Genomic DNA, 10972 nt, shown 5'->3' with positions numbered 1-10972 from the left:
GTTTTAATGAGTAGAAACCTTGGCCTTATGCCATTGATTTTTCAAACTATTTTCTTAATCAAACTTGTAAAAAGACTTAATCATATTGACTTTATTTTCAAAAAGATCTAAAAGAACTAATAACCTCATCTAATCATTTTGGCCACTTGGTGCCTTTTTCCCCCTTTAAACTTTTCAAAAAGAAAGCATTTAAGATTTGAGTTATCCTTGGTTGAGATGTGATTCTCCCATTCCATAATATGTTAAGTGTAAGACTTTCCATTTACTAGCGGTTAGAGGCATACTTGTCGATTTAATCCAAGTTGGAGCCCTGCCTCTTAAATATTATAAAGCCCTCATTATCGGTGGATGTCTGTTTGAGTATTTTCCCATTGATAACAAATGATCTTTAAGCTTTTGTTAAAATCAATCCACCCATCTTTGAAATTTTTACCACGAACTACGAGGTTTTGATCCCTCATTTATGTTGGTACGTAGGCATAAGACCAAAAGTCTTGTCAAACACAAAATGTAAATAATGAATTCTTTTCTCATCCCCTTATTCTATTTCTAAAACAAACATCTTTTTCAAACAAAACAAGTGCACACAAAAAGGGCTCCCTAGGAGTACCTAGGACACTTTGGATGCTAATACCTTCCCTATGTGTAACGAACCCCCTTACCTGTAATCTCTGACATTTTATTAGTTTTGATTTAAAAACTTATTATCTTTGGGTTTTGTTTGTACTTTTTCCCTTTTCCTTTGGAAATAATAAAAGCGTGGTGGTGACTCTGGTTTTATTGATGTTGAGTTAACCAATAGCTCATTGGTCATGAATTTACCGCTACAACAGCCTGTCTGGGGCATCTCTGGATTGGTACATGAATCTAGAGCCAGGGAAGATAAGGTCTTGGAAGGATTTGTCTGATGCTTTCTTGAACCAGTACAAGTACAATATAGACATGGCATCTACCAAATTATAGATTCAGAATTAAGCTCAACGGTCTAATAAAACTTTCAAAGAATATGCACAAAGATGGTTTGAAATGGCTTCAAGGGTCAGTCTGACCTTCACAGACATTGAGCTAGTGTACATTTTCATGGGGACGCTCCAAATTTTATACTATGTAAAGATGGTTGGGAGCATATCTTCCAACTTTGCTTATCTAGTCATAACTGGGGAGAGGATTGAAAGTGGTTTGAAAACACGAAAGAAGAAAGAAGAAGAGACAAATGCAGCAATGGAAAGTGACCCGCAATACCAAGCTCCTATGGTTCCTCCACCATAATATCCATATCCATATGTCACAGCAACCCAATTTCAACAACCATTCTAGTATCAAACACAATATCAACAACCTCCTCAGGTTGAACAACAACAACAACCTAAAGGACATGCTCCTCAACGACAAACTACCAATAACATAGGCCCTAATCAGAACCGTCGAGGTAATCAGGGGAAGAATCAGAACCAGAATCCGAATCACAACCAGAGACACCCTTAATATATCAAGATCTCAGTACCGTACTTTGAATTGTTCCCTTATCTGGTGCATGTAGAAGCAGTTTCTCCTAAGGATATTCCACTAGCAGTATATCCATTTGGTCCACACCATAACCCCAACGTGTCTTGTTCATTTCATGCAGGTTATGTTGGGCAGATAGTCGAGGATTGTTTCGTGTTCAAGAACAGAGTACAAGACCTCATTGATCAAAATATTTTATCTTTCACTGAAGAAAAGCCAAATGTGAAGGAGAATCCTTTGCCGAATAATGGTAATCAAATAGTGAACGCAAATATTGAGGAAGATGGAATAGAGTTGGTCCGTTTGGTTAAGGATGTGAAGACTCCATGGTCTAGTATTTCTTTAAGTATGCAAAAGCACAATGCATTGGTAGGTGTGCATGGTAATTGTAAGGTGTGCAAGACTATGCCTGAAAGATGTGAAGAACTCAAGGACTGTGTCCAAGAGTTGATGAATCAAGGTGTCTTACAGTTCACAAGAGACAAAATCATGGGTGAAATTTTAGTTATCGAGCCCATTGAGATTGTTTATCGTAAGAAACAAAATGAAGCTCCATTAAAGAAAATTCAGCCCATTGTATTTCATGTTCTTCACCTTTTGCGTATTAGAATTCTAAAGTCGTGTCATCAAAGTACAACGAAACTGTGTCAGTTGGTTGTGTAGAGGTCTAGTTTCCTAAAGCAAAGATTGTAAATATAGTCGGTCCAAGGGGGATGACCCGCAGTGGTCGCATGTTCGCACAAAAGTATGCTCCAACAGTGGTTCCCGCAACAGTTCCTACTCTTCAGGAAAGGGCATCTATTTGTGTTCCTACTACTCCGGCTGGGGCACCCGAGTCTTATGGTAAGTCAGCAGAAGAAACGATTTCAAGATGAAAGGAAGAGGGTATGCGAAAGAGAAAGTTGGGAAGACTATTTTTTTAGAAGAAGGACATGAGTTCTTAAAATTGATCAAACAAAGTGACTTCAAGATTGTCAACCGATTGAGTCTGACTCCGTCAAAGATATCAATCTTGTCATTATTGCTTAGTTCTGAAGCTCATCGAAAAGCTCTCTTGAAAGTGCTCAATACCACTCATGTGATGCAACATATTTCAGTAGAACGGTTCGTTGATATGGTAGCCAATATTTCTGCAAGCAGCTACCTAGGTTTCAATGATGTTGAGTTAACAGCTGAAGGCTATAATCACAACAAATCTATGCACATTTTTATGACTTGTGTAGACACTTTAATCTCAAGGGTCCTAGTTGACACTGACTCTTCGCTTAATGTTTTGCTGAAAAGCACATTAAGCCAACTACAATATGAGGGACCAAAGATGACAGTAAAGCACTTTAATTGTCCATGCTTTTGATGGATCTTAGAGGGAGGTCATTGGGGAAGTTGATTTGCCAATTTATATGGGTCCCCACCAGTTTGTCATCACTTTCCAAATCATGGATATTCACCTTCCCTATGGTTGCCTATTAGGGAGGCCATGGATCCATACAACTGGAGCTGTCACTTTTGCTGTTCATCAGAAACTGAAGTTCTTGTTCGAGTTGACTTAAGATTGAGTGAGTTGTATTTACAAATGAAAAGTATTTACAAAAATAAGGTCAGAGTTGACTTAAGATTCAATTCAAAATAAGTGTTATGAAAAGAGTTTGAAAAATCAAAGGCATAATGCCTAGGTTTCTAATTTTGAAAAGCAATGCCAATGTTTGCACAAAACGTTTGGTTTGGGTTAGAGTGGAGAGAAGAAGAGAATGGCTAGATCCTAAACATGCAAAGATGAAGGAAGGGAAATAAAACCACATGGAGTTCCCTTCTTGAGATCATAATGATGATCCAAGTTGTTCCCTTTCCTTTGGATTAGCAAGCAATAAGCAAATAACTCAAGCAATCAAGCAAACAAATCAATTAAGCTCCTAGGAATCTTCCAATTGGCTTTTATATCTCTCACTTTGGATGCTCATGACAATGGTTCTTCTACTTGGCTCAAGTTTAGGATCCCTAGCACACAAGAACACACAAATCAAAAAGTTCCACAATGCAATAAAAGGAATAGACAAGAGTGAGTTTAGAAGTTAGGATCCTTTCAAGTTCATCTTCAAGATTAAACATTCTAAAGGCATGAGGCCTAGTTGCTCTTTGACATTTTATAGCATTCTAAAGGCATGAGGCCTAGTTGCTCTTTGACTTCATTTAGCATAGGTAAGGTCCTAAAATCTAAGTCCTTTCTCCATTTGCATTGGGTTCACACAAACAAAACAAAACAAGCACAATAGTATATACACAATAATATGCTCAAGTGAGCAAAAGGAAAATTGCATTAACACAAACATGAGTTCAAGTGAGCAAAGGGCAAAGACAAATGAATTAATGAGAAAGAAATTAAATTGCATTAAAGTAACTTGCAAGAATTAAACGCTTGAATTAAAAGTCAGTGATTAGTAGTTAATGTTAGTGTGCCATAAGGCAATTTAGCGCTATGTTAAGCATAAGTGGACTAATGTAGTAGTCACACCTATCTGAGGTCGGTCAATAAAACTATAGGCAACAAACACAAGTTAGAGACCATGACTAGTAAGCCAAGCTCCACAACTTGCCATGCCAAAAGAAAAGAAGAATGATCTTGTATGGGTTTAGGTTTTTTGCCTGACCAAGAAGCAACTTATCTCTAATGCAAAGCCATTCACTTGATCTTTGATCAAGATGAATTAGATTTGAATCAAAGAGGGTTAAGCCCCTCATATGTCAAGGCTAACCACCAATCATTAACTCATTGATCAAAAAGAAAAAAGAAGAAGAAGAAGAAGAAATGGAAATGTACATAATTGAAATTCAAATGAACAACCAACACACATTGATCAAACATGAATGGAATCAAAGTCAATCAATGGTAAACAGAAGTGAGATGAAGCTTAGAAGTCAAGAAAACAAATAAAATATTTTTGGTATTTTTGAGAATTAAAATAATACTTGAATTAAAATAAACAAATAAAGGTCAAACTTCAAATCCATTTCAAATCAACTTGGAAAAGTCCAAATGGATCATCATAAGTTCAACATGGTCAAACAAGGTTTGAAAAAAAATTTCATCATTTTTAGAAACCAGAAACTAATTCTAAACAATAAAAAATGAATAAAAAAATAACATAATTGAACTAAAATCTCAAATAAATCTCAAATCAATTAAGAAATTGATGAGAATATTTTTCATAGATTCATCATCATTCAAAGATGTTAAGAAAATATTTTTGGCATTTTTGAATATTGGAAACTATTTTAAATGAATTAAAAATAACCAGAAAAGAGAAAATTCACAAAAAATATTAAATAAACTCATAAAAATATTTAAAATCATTTTCAGAAACTAGAATTAAAAAGGGGAATAATGCAATTGGTCCCATATTTTTTGGATTTAAAATGAAGAAGATATGAATTTTTGAAATAAAATGAAATAAAGAAAATAAAATGAAATAAAGAAAATAAAATGAAATAATCAGAAATTGCAAAAAAACAAGGAACGTTTGATCTGATTTCATTTAATGATGTGGCGCATCAGATGGTGGATAAAGGCGCGCGCATGGTGGACCAATGTCAAAAGAGAAGCACGTTGCATTAATGAAAGTCATAAGGTTCAAGCGCCAGGATTAGATCTGGAAATGAGATCCAATGGTCCAAATGCAAACGCGTGGGGGGATGGTGGTGTATACCACCGTCTTCTCCGGCGAGCAAGCCAGCTCTGGCCAGAGTTGCAGGTTTTGAAAACTTCATAAAAATACACGATCCTCATATCATTGGAAAGTTAGGGTGATGTACATCACCCCTATGCCATTGGTTTCCACTCAAGATCACTACATGAAGAGACATCTGAGATGGAAGTTTATGGTGTTTAAACTGAACTTGATCAATTCATGAAATTAAATGCACAGATCAATTTCCTCTCACATGAGGACTCCAGAGATACCAACAAACCCAAGAAATGAGTAAGATCCAAGGAGTTTCGAATCAAAATAGGTTTGAACAATAACCTTTGAAGTGCAGCTTTACAAGGCACGATCTCTTCCAATTGTTTGATGCAACTTGGTCTTGAGGTGGCAAAGGTGTTAGGCTAAGGAATTGAAGTTCAACGATCAATCAATGTAGTTGAAAATTGAACTTGAAAATTGAAGAAGAAAACTCAAAATTCCTTTTAATGGAGGTTAGGATTTCAATTCTGCAGAGTGTTAGCCAAGCATGTTGCATTACATGAAGAAACCGTGTGCATGTGAAGTTGGGTCCTCCATGCATGGGCCTGTACAGGCGCATGGGAGGCCCAAGTGCAATTGGAAATGCAAGATAAACATCAGCAAAACGAATTTGGACGTGCAGATTTGATTGGATTAGCTTGTGCATGGAGATTCAACATGTTATGCATAAATGAACATAAATCTTCATCTCTTCGAAAATGCACTTTGCCAAATTGAAACAAGGTCATATGGGTAATGGTTGGAAAGGTCTTGACATGAGGAACAAATGATATGTTGAACAAAAATCCATTTGGAGTTGGGAAATTATTGAAAACTGATCATGAAGTTCAAGGTGCAAAACATGTGTATGTGAATTTTGCCAAAATGGACCAATTTCAAGCCCTTCTGTTTCTATTATGAAAACCTAAAATGACAAAACCTTCAACATCAAAGTTGTATATCTTTTCAAGACAATCAATTTGGACTTAAAGTTTGCATCATTTGGAATTTTGATGAGAACGTTATGAGCCCTTGAAGTTGGACTTTTTCAAAATTCAATGGCTTTGGTCCAAAGTGACCTATAATGTTTTGTATTATCACATGTGTTTCTTTTAGGATTATGAAAATTTGTTCAACATAAAATATGAAGTAGACATCATAAAATTTCCAATTCATTTTATCCCACCTCAAAATCATGAAAAATGAGGGAGTTAGGTTCTTGGGAAGTTGACCCAAAATTAGGGTTTTAGTCAAAATGACATATAATGTTTTGAAATTAATGATGACTTTCCAAGCTTCAAATAATTTTTTTATGAACATGAAAGTTGTTCATATGGTTCTTAATAACATTGTTTCTCTTGGGGTCATCTTCATTTGGTAAACTCATAAAACGTTAGGTCTCAGTGGATTTCAAAATAATCAAATGAATTGACTGATCAACTTCTCAAGTCCAAACTTCAAATATTAATGAATTGATGATTGAGGAAACTCACATAAGCTCAAATATGCATGAAATTATGAATTAAAGAACTTCCCTTGATTGTGTTTGATCATGGGTTGAGGTTGCTTCATGAGCAAGGCACAGTCAATGCACAGATGAATTAGGGTTTCCTTGGGAAACAATCTTCAATCCCTTTGGTTTATCTTGATCAAATTGAAAAATTGAGATACTTGGGAGGCATCTATGATGATTGAGAGCTTTGGGAACCATTTTCATGCTTGCCTCCAACTTCATCTGGCCACATCAATGAGCATATGGGCCACCTAGGAGCCTTGGATCACATGATTGCTCAAGCTACAAAACAAACAAAGTTAGTGACATATTTTTGTGCTTCTGGTTAGTAAACAAAATAAGAAAAGCAATAATACACAATTCAAGCATGCTTGGTGGTCTCAAACCAACTCTCACAAGTCCCAACCCAAGGGTTAAGGGGCCAAGATGCTATGATCCTTGAGGCAAATGAAAAGTGCAATGATATGATGCCATGAGGGATATTAGGGTCAAAATTGGGGTCTTACAGATGCCCCTATTTAAGGTCATTCGAGCCGGCGATATGAAGGTTAAAATCTTCGTCTCGACGAGGTAGAATGGGCTTAAATAATAACAAAGAGACGAATTTTGGTCCCTAAGAGACCTCATGATGTAAATGTATGTATGCAAAAGTTAATACTCTGTGGGGATATATGTCCACAAAGGAAAAAGAAATCAGGAGAGACTGAAAATCCATACGAGTAATACACTCATCAATGGGACAGAGACTCTGGGATTTTACTACGGAATAAAGGGGATAAAATGCGTGAGCAGGTCACGACTTAACTTGCTGAGAAACACGAAGGGATTCCATGAAAATAAATCAATGAAAAGACTCGAGCTGACGCAAAGATGCATGTATTGGGGAATATGCCAATACATCAAAACTATCCACAAAGGATACTTCGGATAAAATCTGGACTCAGGTGGGAAAAATCCACTAAGGGACTCAGGCTGGGAACATCCACAAAGGACTCCTCTGAGGAATAAACAAATGAGGTATTACCGGTTACTGGGTAATAAGCTCAAAGAGACATGTGATCAAAACACCGGTATGAGGGTGAGAGAGCAACATGCTCAGGGATAATGAATATCTACGACCCGTATAAGGGTGAGAGATATCAATCATCCAAAACATCTGAGGAAAACCTAAAAAGGTATATTTCAACTCAGGAAAATCTGACTCCACAGGGGACAAAATTCATAATAGGGAGCAAAAAGGAAGGATCACCAGGGATACCGGTTACTGGACATATAATAGGTGACCAACTAGGCGTGAATTGGGGAATATTTCCAAGAGACTCATCATCCGAAAGGAGGGCTGGAAAAGAAGACTCGATTACAGGATGGGCATTCGATTCTGTAAGGAAATACGTATCTTACTCAACTGGGGAAGAAAAAGACTTCCACAGAAGGGCGCATGAGATATATTATCTATTACCGTCAGCACATAGATAATATACTCACATGGAAGATTATCCACAACCGGTTACTGGGTTAATAAAGGATAAATCGACCGAAAAGAAAGGACATCGGGATACCGACTACTGGGTATAAAATGATGACCAATCAAAAGGGGAGAAACAATCATTACCAAACAAAGGTAAATGAAAGATGACTCGCTGGGGATAAATTGCTTGATCAGAGCAATTATCCAAGAGATATATCACCGGCTACTGGGTGGTATACTTAAAAATGGAGGAATATCAATACCGAATATTGGATAAAGATAACCAACAAGGAGGGGATTACATCTACCGGTTACTGGGTAGAAAACCATTGAAGAGAGTAACCGTCATCGGTTAGGATGAACAAAAATCAAGGGTTAACTCTGCAAGGAGGATAAAAATGGGGTTTACAACTACCGGTTACTGGGTAGTAAACCACAACAACTCCGCGGGGGAAAAGATGGATAATTACTGGTTACTGAGGAATCACTCATCTAAACTACAGGGAAGTGCAGGGGAAATAAAAAGGGCAATCAATCTAGGAACAAACTAGAGAGACACAATGAAACAAGACTCAACCCAATGAGGACTCAACTCAGGGGAGTAATTTCATCCCAATAGATATTTTGGGAGGAAACTGAAATAATAATCATCCACGAGGACATAACTCAGTGGGGATATGGAAGAAAGGATAAACACTTTCTGCTTATGGGGCTGACTCTATATGGAGAGATCAGACACCTACATCTGCTTGGTGAAATATATATCACCAATTAGTAGGAGATAACAAACAAAGATATACGACAAAGAATGCAACATGAATATCTGAAGGTTATAATTATGCATGTATATGCGTGGTTTATGTATGACTAATACTGACAAAACAAACATATCTAACACAACAAGGTCCAAGAATCAATGGACGAACATCCGACACTACATCTCAAAAGGGAAAACTAGGCCCACTGGAGAACACCCAATCTGGTGGGGCAGCAAATACCAGGAAACACCGATCTCTGCAGGGGATAAAGACCAATGCTGAGGATCGCACGAAACCGCTGCCAGGGACAAAGATCACTGCTAGGGGATCAAACAGGATCACCGGGGATCAGAGACCACTATTGGGAATAAGCAAGGGATCACAATCACCAAAATTGGGGATCTTCCAACAGTACGCAGAGCTAGGGATAAGATCATACAGAGGAGAAATCTACTAGGAATCTTATCAGAGGATGATGTGGACTTTTGTGGGGGACAACCACCAAACAGAAGCACATCAAACAACATTCACTTCTAAACACGGAAGGAATATCTCTGCTAAGGAGAAGAAGAATCAGTCACTCCGATGGGGAAGAAAACAACGCATCCTTCTCAGAAGTTCCAAAGCCAAACTAAAAATCAGGTAAAACCTTAGTTGGGGAAGCTAAGCACGGATAAGATCCGCCGTAGAAGCAACTCTACTGGGGAAATCATCAAGGAGAGAGATGAAACTCTGTAGGGAATAACCACCAAACAAAACATCCAATAACCATCACATTTCCTCCAACTGCTGGAGAAACCAAATCTCTGCCGAGAAAAAGGGAAACACTGCTCCGATAGGGATAGGAAAATAAACATTTTAGGTCAATCCACACAAGGGATGACAACCATATAATTGATAACACAAATGCTAAATCCAGTCTCACTAGGGAGCTAGAAAATTAAGACCAAACTCCAGACTCTCAGGGGATCCGGGTGGTGTATCACTTTCTTTGTGCTCACTGAGGAGACAACTTGAAAGATGACGAAGAGGATAACAGATATGTTAGGAATAAGAACAAATGTCTTATTGTAACACCCCAAAATTTGCCCTCCTCATTCATGCATTCATTTTTAGGTCATTTAACATTTCACATTGCATTTCATCATTATCAATCAAAATTAGATACATTGCATTTCATCATGTCAATCGAGATTAGCTCCAAGAAGCTTGAACATCATCCAGGACACTTTGTGGGTTCTATTTAGATGATCAGTCAACACAAGCGAAGGACTTGAGTTACTTCCAACAGGGGTCTATTCGTCAGTCAAAACGTTAATCTTGAAGGAGCAAAAGTTTGTTCATGAGCTGTCATGCTCGCTAGGCGAGCAGAATGGGTCGCCTAACGAGTCCCAAGAAAAGCCACCAGAATCACCTACGCTCAGAGGAATTTCTTGAACTGTCATGCTCGCTAGGCGAAGCCCACGTGTTTTATAAAAACGAAAAAAAAAATTTAAAAAATAAAAATTTAAAAAATAAATAATAATAATAATAATAATAATAATAATAATAATAATAAATAAAATATAACAGAAAAATTTTGGACTTGGGCCTCTCTCATTTGAGCCCATAGGTCCATAAAAATCAGGTTATAAATTCAGAGTTTCAGTGAAACAAAAGGCCATTCTATTCCTATTACCCTGACTGGGAAAAATATAGTGAGAGAAGAGCTAACAGAGTTCAGAGCAACCTCCAGAGACTGAAGGGAACTCATCTGCAAAGAACCAATTCCATCTCATATAAACCCTCAGATTGCTTTGCAAACCCAACCGGGCAATTCAATTTCATTCGATCTCTCTAGCCAGGTTTGCCTTATTCCCATTACTTTATGCTTTTAATTTGAATGCTCTGAATGAATGAGGTATTATGGGTGAATTTGATACCCTTTTGATGCATGTGTTTAACAAGAGGTTTAGGCCTCCTACCCTTGGTTGCTTTTTGTGAGCTTTTTGTGAATTTTAATGGCATGATT

The sequence above is a fragment of the Lathyrus oleraceus genome, chromosome 1, assembly GCF_024323335.1.
Source record: "Lathyrus oleraceus cultivar Zhongwan6 chromosome 1, CAAS_Psat_ZW6_1.0, whole genome shotgun sequence".
Classification (NCBI taxonomy): Eukaryota; Viridiplantae; Streptophyta; class Magnoliopsida; order Fabales; family Fabaceae; genus Lathyrus; species Lathyrus oleraceus.
The sequence above is the reverse complement of the archived record's forward strand: the minus strand, read 5'-3'. Positions refer to the sequence as shown.